Below are 17,585 nucleotides of genomic sequence, written 5' to 3'. Positions count from 1 at the left end.
AATTATGGTGGGAGAATGGATTGCCAGTGTGCAAACCTGGGTCACATCTCTATGAGGACTGTGCCAGTGCAGGCTCCTACAGGCTGCTACTGAAGAGAGCGGGTGTGATGGCCAGGCCTCTGCTCCGTGTCTGTGTCTGTGACTGTGCTCTGCTTCTGCTCCTCTGCCACATGCTCCCCGCTGCAGGTCAGCCCCTCTGCCAGGCGCATGCTCCCTGCAGCCCCGTCACTCAGGCTCGGTTTGGCTTTGGGTGACCGTAGGAGGTGGTGTGGATGTCCTGCCCAGATTCCCGGGCCCACCTTGGAGTTCACATGCGATGGTGGAAGACGGCCTCCCAGAGACTGGTGACTCCCCACCTCAAGCATCCACATCTCTGCACTTCTCCAAGAGCTTCCTCCTGCACCAGTGGGCTTGCCAGGCAGCAGGCACGTGCAGTCCCACCCAGTGGAGGTGAGGAATCACTAAATTCCCAGCTTCGGGTCTTCCAGTGGACCAATTCCGAGGCACGTCTCACTGGTTTCTCAGAGGGTTCCAAAGAGGGAGTAAGCCACAGTTTCCCAAGGCGGTCACCTGCTCGTGAATGTACATTTCATTGGCTTTTCTTCTTTCTGTCTCCCTTTCCCCACCCGAACTTGCGCTGCCTGGAACAACCTCCCAAATAAACTTCCTGCACCCAAGTTTTTGTCACAAGGTCAGATTTTTGGAGGTCAGTTCTATATGATCTTCCAGCGGCCACACTTTCTGATTCCTAGTTTTTATGATTCTAAGTACAAAATTCTGTGAGGAAATCTGGCTTGTCCAGATCAAGGGTCTCATGTTCATCCCTGGTTCACTTAGTTATGCTGCTGGTGGGGAGGTGGACCTTAGTGTTATTTGGGACACAATTGACATTTTAGCACACCTGGCTTCTCTATGCCAGGTGTTGTGCTGAGTAATGAAGCACAGAGAGAACAAGACTCAGTTCCTGCCTTTAAGAAGTTCTAGTTGGGAGGAAAACATAAATAATACTTACATTACAAAATGCTAAGTTCTGTAACAGCGGATGTACAAGTGTTAGGGGAGGAAAGTAGCCATAGGTGGGGCATTGAAGGGTGGGTAGAAGCCCACCAGAAGAAAGGGTGCAGAGAGGACTTTCCAGGCAGAGGAATAACGTTGGCAAAGGTACTGCGAAATGAGAGAACACAAACCACTCCTTGGCTGCCTGGCTTTGTCAGCGCCTTCTCTTTGTCTTTTGTTTTCTCCCAAGAAGCAACAGTGAGGCACTGTGAAAGAATCTTAGATACTCTGGGCTCAAGCCTCCCATTATTTTCCACATCTATGGGGAAGGTGTCCGCATGTTCTGAAGTCAGAGAAAATATTACTTTACAGTAAGTGGAGAAAAGGTTTAGAGGAGGTTAGAAAATGGAAAATTGGAGCACAAGTCAGTGATAAGTCGGTTCATATGGCATGTAGCAATTGCTTCTGGAGTCAGCAGGAGTAATGCTTATAATCAGGATAAGCTAATGCTTTGGATGATTTCCTGTGATTCTTTTGTTTCTGGGAAGCCAGATTACCTCTGTCTTCTGCAGACCTGCAAGAGACTTGTCCTCACGTGGAAGAGACCTGAGAGTTGGGATGACATTCAAATTATGTAACCAGTGGATAGTAGCTACCTGACCAACTGGTGGCTACTGGGATGGCCGGACCCAGTGTATATATAGGCTGAACTTCAGCCCTGTCTTAGGGACTAGTACACCCAGCGTTTGTTTTACAGAGAAGGTTGAAGGGCTTACCTGAGACCATGCGGTGGCAGGGCAAGGAGTGGAACCCAAGTCTGCTGTGTTCACCCTCTAAACCTCTCCCCTGCAGCCCATGGCCTCAAAGCCCTGGTAAGGCAAGCGGGGCACCCTGTTGGTTTCCCATAGACTCAACTCACACCCAAGGCTGCCCATGGGGAGGATGTCTGAAGCTTTTGTACCTTCACTTTGAGAATTACAGCTCTTACCCTGTTCATGAGTAACATGCTGAAAATTTTTTATCCACTAGTTATATTAGCAGGTGTAACTTATTTGCAAATAAAATGTATTAATAATATATTATAAAGGATGCAGGAAAATAGTTTTAAAAAGTTATCTGTCAAGTGTACAAGATGTCACTATGATTTTCCTTAAATCAACCTGATTCTGACTCCAAGTCCCCATATCCTGGCAGGCTTGGGTGGAAGGTAACCACCCCCCTCTCTCCAATCCACAGACTGGTGCAGAAGTCTAGAGGTTTATGCAACATCAGGCCCTGCCTTAGCATCAACATTCACTTACTTAACAAATATTTCCTGGACACCTACTACATGCCACGGCCTGCTGTGGGAGCTGATAAGTAGTGATGTACAGAAGATGTCGAATCACTGCCCTCGGTTCCAGGCTGAACAGGCACTTCTGTACCTCACCCAGGGCCCAGGAGGGACTCTGGCGAGGCTGGGATCAGGACTCCCTGAGAGCCAGTGCAGCCCCTCCCCACAAGATGCTGCCCACCCGGGCTTCGCCAGGAGGCAGGGGGCACATCCCCTCTAGACAATTCTGCACTCTTTCCTGCCAAGAAATCTCCTCTTCCAGACTCATCACTTTCTCAGAGGCCCCACCCTCTGTCCTCCCTCTCTAGAACACCCTTCACAGTGCCTGAAAGTGTAAAACTCTTGTTTAAGAAAATAAATGTTATGTTTATTTCTTGTTATAGCATAAATATACCAGAATCCTTAGAAGAAAGTGACTTGTATTTAATCCAATCAAGTTTTTTTAGAATTGTGGTAAAAATTACATAACATAAAATGCACCATCTTAACCATTTTTTATTTGAAGTATAGCTGATGTACAATATTATATAAGTTATGGGTGTACAATATAGTGATTCAGAATTTTTAAAGATTATACTCCATTTATAGTCATGATAAAATACTGGCTCTACTCCCTGTATTGTACAATATATCCTTTAGCTGTAACCATTTTCACACATTCAGTGGCAGTGAGTAGCAAGGTGCAAACTTTGACCAGGAGAGGCTGCATCCAATTTTTTGCCTGGCCCAAATTTTCCAGACAAAGCATTACAAGTTTGCATGTCTGTTTGAAAGGAAGCAATTTAATATTTTAGTCAACCATCCTGCCACACAAACATCATAATGATCACACCAAGTAACTTGTCTACGTTGAACTTTTGATATCAAATTCCCAGTGTACACACTTGGTAAACACGAGTGTGTGTGGGTGGGTGAGTGGGTGGGTGGTTGTGCATGTGCGTGTCCCATGGCTGGGCCCTAGGAGACACTTGACAACCTCAGAGGTTCTTTCTGGTACCAGATCCCTGTCCATTCAGAGTCCTGCCCCTTTTCCCTGATCTCCTGAGTAGCCCTCGACCCCCACACCACCCCAACCTGATGCCAACCCTGGGTTCCACCTCTGTCAGCTAGCCTAGAAGGCCCCTGGTAAACCCACGCCAGGTAAGGTACTGTCTGATCAAGGCCTAAGGAGTATTTGGGGGCATCCATATTGTAACTGGAGACACTGGAAACTAAAAAGCTTCTAAGACACAAAGGAATGGATCTGTAAGGATGGAATTTCATTCATTGTGACAGGACAAGACTTTTGGATGGAGAAGTAGTTTTGTGCTTCACTTTCTTACAAGGATGAATCATATGATTTTCACATGTTCATCAGGCAACTTTTAAAAAAGATTTTGCAGCATTCTCTTACCTAGCAATCTTATCTCTGCAAATGGTATAAACTATTGCTGTTGTGCCAAGGACTCAGATTTCTGAGTCTCTCCTACCCCCTAACCCCTGTCATACCCTGAGTTCTGTATATCCAACTTCTTGCTGGATAATTCCACCAGGATATACTCATGGAATCTCAAATTCAATGTGTATACAACCAAAGTTATCATTTCCCCCTTAAACCGAGCCCTTTTCCTGGTGTTTCTATTTCTATTAATGGTATTATTTTCCCTGTCCTCGGTGTTTACAATCTTCAAATGATCTCTAGGTTTTTTCCTTTTCCTTTGCTCCCTACATCTGGATAATTAGGACATTCTACACACTCGATCTCTTTAAGATCTCTCAAACCACTTTTTCCTTTTCATCCCTGCTGCTAGTCCTCTGGATCTGGTGCTCCTGAATTCTTGCTTGGACTATTGCAGTAGCCTCTAAGTTTCCTTCACAATGGTGTCTGGCCCGCCTATGATGATCTAGATCAATCTTCTTGGGTAAATTTTCCATCATGTTACTAGATAATGAGGTCTGTGTTTTATTCATTTTTATGTCTCAGAGTCTATTACATTACTTGCTACAGTACCTGCTACATAGTAGATACTCAATAAACATTGGGTTAAGTTTATGTTACTTTTCTACTTAAAAATTTTCAGTGGCTTTCCATTCCCTACTGAATGAAGTTCTAGCCTGGCATTCAGAGCCCTCTGTGATAAGGTTACCATTTAACTGAACTACATGCTTTCTGCAAATCCTCTTTACATCTCCTGCTTCACTATCTCTGCTGGTATTTTCTCTTCCATTTGGAATGCACACCTATTAAAACTCTAGTCATTCCTCTTTATTTTTTTCTATATTTAGAAGTTTTAAATGATTTTTATGACTAAAAAGGTCTCAACATTTTAAGTGTACTAAGTTTGAAGTATCTCATGATAAAACTTGAATTCTCCCCTTCTGAACTGTTATGTAGATGTTTAAATTTATAGTTATGGGCATTTATTATATTATCATACTGTTCTTTTTACATTTTTATGTTTGAGATTGTCATAATAACATTTAAAAAATTAGTTACCACGTCTATATAAGAACATAAAAATGTTTATAATGTTAGGTGAAAAAAGCATGGAGTAATTGTTACTAATTGTTAGTGGGGTTCCTGAGCATTTCCTTGGAGTTAGGTGACCCTCAGACTTGCCTTGGTCAATTGAAAGTGAATGAAAATGATGTGTGTCACTTCCAGATGGAAGCCTTTAACAGCCAGAGTAAGATTCAGCACATTTTCTCTCTCCTGCTACAGGACTGGTGATCTTCCTGACGGTCAAAGCTCCATCAGCCTGAACCTCTGAGTAAGTATCATATGGAGCAGAGGCCCTGCTGACCTGGGAGGGATATGTAGCGTAAAAGAGAAACAAACCTTTGGTTTGCAAAGCCACTTGAGGTTGTTTGTTGCTGCAGGACAAGGTAACCCATTCTGACTGATAAAAAGCAGGAGGTAACTTCCAGCAGTGTAGATAACTAGACACTCTGAAGGCCTTCCAACTACAAAAGAACTGGATAACTTTTTAAATGAATTATTGGGCTTGTAAGTAGTTAAGGAATTGTCTAGGGACAGCTCTTATCCTCAAATATGAGCTGAAACCAGAACTGGGATCCAAGTGTGCTAAGAAAATAAGAAACTTGGGTTGTCTTAAGGGCCAGTGCCATTAGTAGCACTGAAAGAACTCTAAAGCATCAGAAGGTGGGGAAGCCATGAGTCTGAAACCCCTGCTTTAGGCCAGGACACTCCAAAAGGGGCGAAGTGTCTCAAACTGGTGTTTTCCTTCTGCCTCCTAAACAAAGCAAATACAAATCCTCACAGTAGGAAAGCCATTAAAAGCCACCAAATGTGAGTTTAAATCCAAGGTCACCAGGCACTCCAGAAGGAGGGAGTAAGTCAGGGGGGAAAAAAAAATCCAGCTCAGACTCCAAGAACTTTGGATATATATGTTTTCATTTACAAAAGTGTATAGAACAGTTATTAACTGCTAGGAATATTGTAAAGATTTTTTTTCAAGTTTTAACTTAGTTCTCAAAATGACTGTATGAAACAGGTACCATTGCTATTCTCATTTTATAAATTAAAAAGCTAAGACGCCGAGAGATTAAGTAATTTGTTCCAGGTCAACATTTCTTAAGTGACAGAGCTACAGTTTGGATTCAGGCAGTTGATTCTAGAGTCTTCACCACTACATTTTGTTAACTTTCTAACATAGAATGTCTGCATATGACACATTTAAAGACATAAGGAGTGAAATACCAAAGATAAGCAAGCAACAAGAGATCATCATGGATGACCAGGTCGATTTGAAAAAGAATAAAAAAGAAACAAAAACAAAATGGTTGAAAGTACACATTTCATAAACATGTTAAATATCTGAAGAAATAATTAGTGAATTGAAGAAGTAGCTGAAGAAAAGGTCCAGAATGTAGCACAGGGAAAAAAAAGGAAATGGAAAATACATAAGAGAACTCTAAAGAGATGGAAGATAGAATGAGAAGTTCCAACATAAATTGAATTGGAGATTTGGAAGTAGAGGACGGAGAGAATGGAAGATACATGATATCTGAAGCAACAGTAGCTGGGAAATTCTCAGAACTGAAATACAGCATATCCCTAGCAGGATAAATTAAAAGGAAGTTTATGCTTCAGACATGCTGTAGGGAAACTGCAGAATGCCAAAGACACTGAGAAAATCTTTAAAGCAGCCTGAGAGAAAAGAAAGATCACTTGCAAGTGACTAATGATTAGACTGTCAGGCTTATCAAGAGTAAGAGTGGCCTCAAGGAGACGGTGGAATAACTAACTATTCAAAGTGTTGAAGGGAAATAACTGTCCATTGCGTATCCAGAAAAGCTACGCTTCATGAATGAGAGCACAACAAAGTCATTTTCAGACAAAAAAAATTCTAAAGGAACTCACATCCATCTTTCAGGATTCATCTCAAATGCTATTTCTTCCATGGAATGCTGACCTTTGGATCCTGGTAGCATTTTATTTGAGCCTTTCTCATGACACTTACGAAACGCAGACATAGACTGAAGTTATATGTGCTTTTTTGTAACACCCTCTAGCCTCTGCCACTGCTCTTATCCTCTCTTATTAAATGCCCCAGGAATCCTTTGGTGTCTAACTCACCTTAATTTTTTGTATAGTTCCTATCATGATACTTGCATGCAGTAGGTGCGCGGTAAGTATCTGTTCAAGTCTATTGGTCAGTCCTCTCCTGTGTGTTTCATAGACCATCAATTCCAAAAGATGCTCCCTTCCAAAGGGGTTTTATGACCAAACCCTTATCAGGCATGCTGAGATCCACAGTTTAATTGGTTTAAGTCCACATTTCCTCAACTTATTTGTCCACAGAATAACTCCTTCCACTCTTTATGAATAAATATCCCAAGAGACTGGTGTTTCCAAGGACATATTATGGAAAAATATTACTGAAGACACTGATTTATTTAAGTGTCCAAGGCCTATAGTCAACATCTTGGATCCAGGTTCTAGTCAAGGCTAACCACATAATTAGGTCTAAGTCATTTATCCTCAGGTTCCTTATTTGTGACATCATTAGCACCTGACCCCCCTTTTAACTGTAAAATTCTATGAATTAAAGGGCATTGCCTCTTATAGTCAATCAGTCGTTCTGTATGTCTTCAGTTCCTTCCAGATGGCAGTGTGTAAAATGCTGGGCATATACTGGTGAACAAGACTGGCACAGTCACCACTTTCATGGAGCTACCAGCTGAGCATGATTTTCCAGTGCTCACTGTTAGGACATGGCTCTTTGATTTCCAGAATCAAATTTCTTCTAGTTAAAAATTGGGAATTTACTGTTTCATTATTATGTATATCAGGTTGTGGAATAAATCTTTAGAATCTAAACATATAGTCTAACTAGGCTGATGATTGTTACCCCTAAGAGCTCCATTGTAAGAATTGAAAATTGAACATGATCTCTTAGGTGTATCTAGTTTAAAAATTTTCATCTTTAAATTTCCTTGTAAAGTCTCAGTCCTCTGTAATTTAAAAAGCAATTTCTAATAATATGGCATCAACTGAGCACTGTTGTGTGTAGACACTGTTCTAAGCACTTTACAGTCCTTACAACAACCACAAGAGCCAAGTACTAACACTATTCCCATTTGATAAGAGATTAAATAACTTGCACAAAGTCATACAGCTGGTGACGCTAGGCTTTGACCGCCAAGTAGTATGGATTTTCAGTCTGTGCTCTGAACCTCAATTCTAAATTGCCACTGTTCTTACAGTCAAATACTGTTCAGTAGGTGTTTCTGCTGCAAATTTAAGGGTTAACATTTCTGAAGAGCTGAACAATCACATGGGATTTTTAAATGTCTAACTCTAGCCAGGTAGTATACTGTGGAGGTAATGAAAAATTAAAACTTTTTTTTGTTTTGTTTTGCTGAGCACTAGTCTTCATGGTTACTGATGTGCCAGAGAATATTGCGATAATAAGTTAACATGAAATTGGTGGTATAGTCTTAAACCTGACAGCTCCATGTGTCTGATACGTTTTCTGAAAGTAATTTTAAGATAAGACTCTGCTCTCAAGTCTAAAATACGTTATTCAAAGATTGCCAACACCATTATGTATTTATGTAATTGTATCAATTATATGGAGAAAAAAATGTGCTAGGAGTAGAGGAGTGTTTTAATCTTAAAATATTAAAATAACAAAAATTTAATCAACAAAATGCAACCCGTACAATGTCAGTGAGAATTCTTGGCATTTAGTTTTAGAAGTCATTTTGCATGGAAATGAATAAAATATAAACACAGTACTTTATCTAGGATATGACAAGAAACTTCAAGATTGTAGTGTGCATTAAGATAACATTCCAAACCTATCCTTTCAAGTTTTCAGCCAAGAATTTGTTTTTATAATTTCTTTGCAGTTGGCAAACACTAGACTCTACTTGAGAATATCAATTTTCATGCTTATGGTCCCAATCCCATTGTGTGCAACTGTTAACTCGCTGTGTGACCTTGACTGAATTACTCCCCCAACCCAACCCAAAAGAAGGAGCGGAATCTCTCAGGCCCCTTCCGGTTTTAAAATTCTGTGGTTCTAGCCTATAGATCATGACATAAACACCATAAAAAATGCTTGTTAGAAGATAAGATTTTTAAAATTGGGTCTATTTAAACACTTTTAAAAATTGGGACTATTTAACCATTTTTAAGTGATCAGTCTTACAGTCAGCTGTACAGAGAATAAAAACCATGGCAGCAGGACCTATGGGTGATTTACTTGGTTTTGATGCTGGTTAGCAGCAGCTGTGCTGTTTCAAGTCACCAAGCACCTTCTGCAGTTCATGGAAACAGTCCATCCACGTGCTTCCTGGACTCCCCGACACGAATGGGGTCTGAGAGATTCTGGGCAGAAGAAGCAGTGATCCCAACCGCCATGGTCCATGAGATGGCCCTGAACACCCTCCGAGCCACAGGAGGTGTGGACCCCGTGATCCACGGCTCAGATTCCCTCCTGGATACTGCAGCGCTTGTGCCCCCAGCTGCAGGGAGTGTTGGCTCCTGCTGGTTCTTCAGCTGAGACCCTCTCTGGAGATAGCCTTTGGCTGGATAGAGCTGCTTTGCTCAAAGCCACACCCATTTCCGGGGCAGCCTACATCCAGGGACTGCAGATTCTGTGAAGGGGCAGGTTAAACGGCTGTCCTCTTGGCCCAATGAGGTCCAACTCTTACGGGCCACGCCAGTGCCAGAGCTCCTGCCTGTAGGGTGGCCTTTGCTGTGGCCGTTCACATCGCATCACAGTGCAGTTCCTCCCTCGGCCCACAGATGTCCCCCCCCCCCCAAGCACTCTCCACCAAAATCTGTCTCCGAGTTGGCTGCCAGGAATCTGAATCTGCCAGAGACATACCGACCTGAGTTCGAATTGGATCTGCTTAACTCCGGATCCAGGAGTAAATGTCCTCTTCAGTAAAACGGTGGAATAACTACCTCACTGAATTGTTTATTATACGGACACTAGGAAGTGAATCCAAAGCACATAGTAAACTATTATTTGCAATAATTAGACACTTACATTTATTTCCTGTATGTCAGGTACTGGTTTACATACTTTACCACATAAGAACCCTATTAGGAAGATAATATACCTGTTTTACAAATGAGAAAACTGAAGCCCAGAGAAGTTAAATAATTTATCCAATGGCCCACAGCTAATAAAAGTCAAGAATTCAAACCCAGACTACTGGTCTGCAGAAAAAGCTTTCTTGGCTAAAAACTCTGCCGCTGAGAAAGGGAAATCGTTTAAATATTTGGATGATGATAAATAAAGCCCAGTAATGTCACCTGATTCCAGAAGTACCTTTAAAACAAATCAGTTATAAAAGGCTTTACAAAGTACTTATGCACTTGATTGTTTATATTTTTGTGTTGCTATAGATTATGTTTATTTTTGCTTCAAATCAACCCTTTTTCATCAAGAAAATGGATGAGACAGTTGGACAGTAGGGGACCTAATCTGATGTGACAGTGGTTGCTCCACAAGATAATGTATTTTTGCCATTTGTTTCTCTTTTAATGAAACATGTACTGAGTTTCTATTTTAATGAAATGTGCTAAGTACAAGGTCAAAGAATAAATAGAACAATGACATGTTTCACTATTAGGTAGTAATTTTGTGTACTAATAGAGTTTAGGTTATATCATATTTCCTACCATTTAAAATATCTCCCTCCCCTGGATCATTATAATGGTAGTTCATTGTGACGGAAGAGAGGGACACTGTCACAAGGATCCCTGCTATGCCCCTCCTGACCCCTCATTGATAGTTTATACTTGTGTTCACTTCAGACTAGTTGTCTGTTCACATCCAATGGAAGACATTTGTTTCACATTTCACTTCTAATCCGAAGGAATTTATACCATAATTTTTATCTTCGGGAATAATGTGTTAACAATGCTTGTCTGGATCCCTGTTTTACTTTTAAGGTCAGTGAAGTCTCTTTTTCTCTTTAAGGCACAAGTCTGTTAAAGTTTTTATGATTTGCAAACAAAGTGGTTTTTCATCTTCTGCTATTAGATAACTAAGGTATAAGAGAGTTCCTTCTACACCAAATAAATTAAACATCTAAATAATTTATAGCTACAGGTACGTTGGCCAGACTAGCATAACTGAATAAAGTCAACAGATTAAATGTTCCCTTGGCAATCTGCAAGGGTATGAGATACAGCACCTGGGCTGCCCTGCTGCGTCTCATTATTAAATCACAGGCAAGAGCTCAGAATCCCAGGGTCCCAAGGGACAGGTAGGAGCAGACTTTGGAGGACAGAGCTTTTGCTTCCCCCAGGTATCATAGCAGCCATTATTCCTGATCTTAGGAAGTGGAAAACTCACAGTACAATGGAGAGAGAGAGAAGGGCAGAGGGAGGGAGGAAGCGAGAGAGACAGAGAGGGGTGAGGGGGAGAGACTGCATGTTTCAACGAAGAAAGCCTCTAGTTACTTTTATGGCACTAAACTGGGAATTCGTAAACATAACAGTGTATATTTGCAGAATCTCAGAGCAAAAATTAAAAAGAGTTAGGGAATATTTGTATATGGGACCACTATTTATCACTGTCAAGGGTCAGAACAAGAACTAGCTTCAAAAATAGACAGTATTTCCCTCTTTCTACTTCCCCGGTTTTGACCAGCACCTGCTTTTGCCTGGAGAAGGAAGCTGATGGCAACAACAGAGAAACATCAGAGCTCAGAATTTAGGGAGTTATGTGTAATATCCAGTCCACTTCTTGCGAGGATTTGAAGTGCCAGAAACCAGTCATCTCATCCTTAACAAAGGGAATTTATTAGTCAAAATATGGTTTTAAATTTGCACATTTAATGATGGGAGGGTTCAGATGATCAGTGAAAAGCTGAGGTGGGAGGCAGCAAATATATATTTAGTCAGTGGAAATCCTACTTTTAGATCCTATTCATTGCACCCAGTAGACAAACAGGGTCCTGTTTAAGAAAAATAAGTACCTCTCTCTCTTCTCAAAAGGTCTCAGGAAAATCTAAGTGCTACAAGGAAAATATGGAAGGTAGAGCTATGCTTGTACTTCTAACTGTTGTTGGTGCAGCTTGTCTGGAGATGAATGGGATAGAGAAAAAGATTTTTAAAAAACCATCCCAGGTGTATTGTATACTGACACCTCTAGTGATTACCAGACTTCTGTGATAGTCCTGTGATGGTCGCTTTGGGGAGGGGTGAGAAATGGAGGGAGAGAGGGTGAGAGTGGTGGGGTGATGGTTTCGAGTGCCTAACCTCCAAAGTATCTGAACTTTAGGTAAAACCATGGCATCGGGTTCACTGCTGAATTTCACAGGATGCGCTAACCTTTTCATTTTCCTTTAGGAGGAAAGGGTGGAAGAGAAGCTTCTCTTGCCTGGTTTCTGAATGTGGCCTTGAAAACGTCCACAGAACTATTGTTGTCTTGTTGAGTCTGCAGCCAGGAAGGCAGAAATCACTGCGGCAGAGCAGGTGTGAACATCCCCCTACTTCAGAGACAGCTCTCTTTGAAGCTGGAAAATCAAGGACGCTGGTACCTTCAAGGAAACAAGGATATAATTATCGCAACACCCAATTGGCCAGTGACCTTCCATTCCTCAGGCCGGCCCTACTCCCTTCGCTGGCACCAGCCCAGGTCCTCACAGACTGAGCTCAGACGGAGGAGCGACCCGCTCCCGTGCCCTTTGAAAGCGTTCTTAATCTCTTTCCACTGCGCGGGTCTTGCTGACATAAATCCGCCAGCCCAGGGGGCCTCTGAGCCCCCCACCGAGGGAGGGCCTTCAGGCCAAGTGGAGTCTGGGCAGCTAAGGCGCAGAATTTATGCTTCCTCTCACCTGCGCCATCTGTCTGTGGCCTCTACCCCAGTCTGTTTGTGAAGGTTTGAACATGACCTCCCAGCTCCCCGCCAAATCAGCCGGCATCATCACCTCGGCCACAGAGGCCGACTTCTCAAGGCCACTGGAAGCTAATAACAGGGACTCTCAACTTCGTTATTGTATTTGAAATGTTGAAAGCAGAAGCCTAATAAAATTAGTTCAGAAAAACAGAAAGAGCTATAAATTGTCATTTGAAAGGAGTAGCTAAAGACCTCAAAATACCAAGGGGCTATTTCTCAATTACAGCAATAATCCAGTATTTGGTTTCCTTCCCTTCACTGTGCAGAAGCCTTGGCTGTGTTCTCTTAGCACAGATGCTCGTCTGCTTCTATGATCAAGTGTCTAGAATCAAGAGTTACACAACAAACACTCCCTAGCCAAGTCCTTCACACACACACACACACACACACACACACACACGCTTCCCACCCAGCCTTGGTCCTAAAGGGTCCACTGAACTGTACTAATTCTTTTTGACCACAAAGAATTTATCTTACATGATCACCAATCAATATTCGTCGCAAATTTACATTTTATTTATTGTTAGATAAGAGTAAAATTCTATTTCCTTCACTTCACAGAGACTACCTATGTTAAACTGATACCTTTAAAGGAGAAACATCAGAAGCACTATTCATTGTAAAATCAGAAGCAGACTAGGGACGTTTATATCACTGTTATCATGATACAGTGTTTTGGAAATTCTCGACCAGTGGTTCTCAACAGGTGGTAATTTTGCTTCCCAGGGGACATTGGACACTGTCTGGACCATTTTTGGTGGTCACAACTTTGGGGAACTACTGGTATCTACTGAGTAGAAGCCAGGGATGCTGCATCCTATGATGCACCGGACAGCCCCACAACAAATGATCATCCAGCCCCAAATGTCAATAGTGCTGAGGCTGAAAACCCTTGTCCTATACAACGCAACGAGACAGAAAACATAAATGAGAGAAATAAAGTTTAGACAATAACTAATTTTCATTATCAGTAATTGCAAATAACATGTATAACCTAGAAAACAAACAAAAAACCAAGTAAACATTATTAAAATGTATACAGTAGTAAATAACATAGCTGGATAAAATGTTTTCAATTATGTGAGAGACCAGTCTTTAAATTTTCCTATAGGTTTATTTATCTATCCTACATTTTTTCCTGAGAACAAAAGAATTAGTTTATAAAAGAATACTCAAGAGGTATAAGAAGACTTTTTTATTTCAAAACTGGAAACAACTAAGAAATTTTAATAACCTTGCCTATAATACTGTAATACAAAACATTTTAGGAAACCCAAGTAGACATATCTGCCAAAACTGTAAGTTGGAATTGAGGACTTTTTTAAAAGGTTGTCTAGAGCAACAAAAAATTGTTTGGAGGCAATGAATACACACATACAAACACACACACCCCTTTGGCAGATTAAAAATTTCCCTGGTAGTGTAAGTGAGGACAGTATTCAAATGCATCACTGGAAACCCAGATACTCTGTAACAGTGGATCATCATGGCTCAGCAGATCATATTGTCAGTAGATGTAAGCTTCATGAGGGACGGGCCCATATCTTACTGATTTCTCCATCTCCATAATTGACACATACCAGGAGCCAATGAAATAAAGAAAAATATGAGTAATGAAAGATGATCTTTGAATTCACTAGTCAAAAGTTAACTTACAACTCTAGTAATTGTGATTCAGAATCTAAGAACCCACATCTGAAAGTCTGAATAAATAGTCAACATTTTAATAAACGGTTTTGCCTCATGTTATGAATATAAAATATATAGGGTGAGCCAAAAGGAATCAGCCAGTGATGTTTCAGTAAGAGCAGTAAACAAGTTTTAAGTGTTGAAGACTTGAAAGAAACTATAAAATGTCTATATGACATACCTACGTATGTAAAATATTTCCTTGATCTTTCAGTTCATCTTCGTGATAAGCCTTCACAGTTAGAGGGGAAGAAAGGGAGGAAAGAAACAAAGGAAGGCCAGGTAAAAAGTAACAATCAGAAAATAATCGAAATCTTCACTTTATCCCTTCCATCCATTTTGACAGCCTCTCCCTAGAACCCTGAGGACTCTGGTCCTGAATGTTTAGTATGTGTATCCCATAGTTTCAAGGGATGAAAACCCACAATCCCGTGTAATATAAGGTCATCTGAAATGCAGTGCTGGGACAGGTTCATGGTCCAGAAAGTCTCAGACAACTTCACCAGGGAACACGTTCCGGAAGTTCATTGCTCTCCTTGACATAAACGTGGAAGCTTAGGGATAAAAAAAACTTAAATGTTACTGTTTATCGAGCACTTGCTTTATGCTAGACATCCTCCTAGACACTTTCCTAAGGAACTTTTCATATATTTTTCAGGCCAACCCTCACTACAGCCCTCATCTCCCGATGAGGAGACAGATGATATGGAGGTAACACTGGAGGGCCACCTAGAGATGAACTGGCAGAGCCAGGACGGGAATCCATACCTGTCAGCCTCCAAACCCAGGCTCATAAGTAGCACACAGCAGATGTCACCACAGCATCACAGTTCTCTCAATAACCCAGTTTCATGGATTAGCCGTGAAGTCTTCAAGTCAGCCAGCATTTAGTGGGAAACTATTAACACATGAAGGGAGAGAAGGAACATAAAGGAAGCACATGAAACAGTCCTCAACTAGAAGGATATACTGTCTTCTTAGAGACACATGATAGGAAACAGGCAGCAAAAAATACCAACTGTACTGAGTGCTGAAGGAAAGTTAAACACATGTCAAACTGGATGGTATAGCCAGCAAACATACGGATGGCCAGGCCGCAGAAACAAAGCACCGGATGGCATTGGTAGGCAAAGTCTCATTGAGGAGCTGAGATTTGATGGGACTCTCACAGGATTTGGACAGAGAGATGAAGCAGCAAAGGTTGTTTAGGTCAATCCCTGCCCTCCTGGGCTGATAGACCACATGGTGGCCAGGCTGCAGAGCATGGAGCAGAGCTTGGCCAAGAGACAGTACCCAGGGTGACAGCTTATCGGGACACATGAGCAGGTCTAGGGTGTGATGATCAAGTCTACATTCCTGTGATCAGTTTGACTGTTGGAGACGTTAAGTCCTATTGCTTGTTTGTCATCTGCTGAGGAGTGAATCTCAGCTTTGCCACTTACCAGCTGTACGACCTTGGGAAAATTACTTATCTTCTCTGTGCCTTGATGTCCTCACCTGTAAAGTGAGTATGATCATCATACCCACCTTGTAGGATACCTGTGGATGGAATAGGTTAATCTATGTCACCTGCACGGCACGGAGCCTGGCGTGTGCAATTGCGATGGAAGGGTTGGCTGTCTACACTTCCTTTCGCATTTTCACCATTTCAGGCTCCAGAGTCACACATTTTGGGGTGTTGAGGTGGGGCAGGAGCAGAGAGGGAGGGTTTCACACAGCAATTCCTTCTCCTAATCACCTGAATTATTTTAAATGCCTCTTTTTGGATACTGTCCAGCTCCTGAATACCTTTCCTGTGTTCTCCAGAATGACAGAGAGAAACTTGTCAAGTTTGCTATAAGACTGCACCTTTATAACAGCTTTGGGTTCCAGCATCCATCCCATCAGCAGTATACTGGGCTGATGTCTAAGTGAGCAAGTCCCTTTCTTACGTTCAAACAGTTATGACTGCTAGCTTGGGGTCCTCCACCATTCTTTCCACGTGATATGCATTATTTCAGCAGCCTCAGTAAGAAAAAGGATGAGGACAAGGAATCAAAAGAGAATGATTGGTAAAGAGGAAAAGAGTAGAAAAATAAAGTGAGAAAAGGAATTTCCTTGCACTTGGCTGTCACTTTTCTAGCATCTCAAAAGGCTTGTTGCCACTACCCAAATTGGGAGAAGGCAAGGGAATAAATATTTATTGAAATCTGCTGTAAGCCAAGCACAGTCTCATGTATTTCAGACACTCAAAGAGGTTAAATGTCTTTTTCGTATTCACTCAGCTTATTAAGTGGGAGAGCCCGGCTTTATTTCCAGCTCTGGGATTAATTCAATCCAATAAATATTGATGGAGCAGTTCAATAAGCCAGGCACTGTTTCTAGGAACTGGGGATGCCACAGTGAAGAAAACAGACCAAAATCCCTGCCCTCGTGGAGCTCACAGTCCAGTGGGCAGACAGATGATAAGCCAGATAAGCAAGTAAAACATAAAGTGCATTGAACGCAATGAGCATCACAGAGGAAAAAATAAAATGGGAGAGGAAGATAGGCTGGGGTGGGGAGGGGGCAGTTTTAGAAAGAACGATCAAGGAAGGTGTTACTGAGAAGGTGAGAGTGGAGCAAAGATACAAAGAAATGAAGTGAGCCAGCCAGGTGTGCATCTGTGGGGAGAACCTTCCAGGCAGAGGGAAGGGCAAGAGCAGAGGCTTTGAGGCAGGAGTGTGCCCGAAATGGTGAGGAGGGAGCCCAGGGTGGCAGGAGCGAGGTTAAGCAGGAGGACAGTGGGGGGAAATGCGGCAGGTAACGGGGCCAGAGCACCTATGTCTCAAAAAGCCCCAGTAAGGACCCTTTTAGGGAGCTGGAAAGGAGCTGGAGGTTTCTGACACTATCTGCCTTGTACACCTGAACAGCCTCATCTTCCTGATGTGTTAGAAATAGACTGACGTGATCAGGATAAAACAAGGGAGAACAAGAGAGGGGATACTGTAATACTCAGGAAAAAGATTATGGCTAAAAGGTGGCAATAAGAGTAGTACACTTTGGATATATTTTGAAGGTATAGCCAATAGGATTTCCCAGCAGATTGGGCAGGGGTGTAAAAAAAAAAAGGCCAGGAGACAAGAAGGACCCCAAGATTCTTGGGTCCAGCAAGCGATAGAATGGAGTTGTCGCTAAAGGAGCCGGAAGGAGGTTCAAGGTGACTGTTGAACATCAGG

General features: G+C 41.9%; 1 long non-coding RNA gene across 3 annotated transcripts in view; it reads left to right on the top strand.

Annotated features, from left to right (window-relative positions):
- LOC105106675 (uncharacterized) overlaps nt 1-12,935 on the top strand; it is a 50,516-nt gene extending 37,581 nt beyond the window's left edge. For 2 of the 3 annotated variants that reach the window (XR_010383371.1, XR_010383370.1), the window contains 3 exons: nt 187-450; nt 5,031-5,079; nt 12,150-12,935. This is a non-coding gene — a long non-coding RNA (uncharacterized LOC105106675). The remainder of the gene's footprint in view (nt 1-186; nt 451-5,030; nt 5,080-12,149) is intronic. The other variant, XR_010383372.1, reaches the window with a different exon arrangement.
- Nucleotides 12,936-17,585: the final 4,650 nt, after the last annotated feature.

This window comes from Camelus dromedarius, chromosome 12 (assembly GCF_036321535.1).
Source record: "Camelus dromedarius isolate mCamDro1 chromosome 12, mCamDro1.pat, whole genome shotgun sequence".
Lineage (NCBI taxonomy): Eukaryota > Metazoa > Chordata > Mammalia > Artiodactyla > Camelidae > Camelus > Camelus dromedarius.
This window is presented reverse-complemented; position numbering and strand designations above follow the sequence as displayed.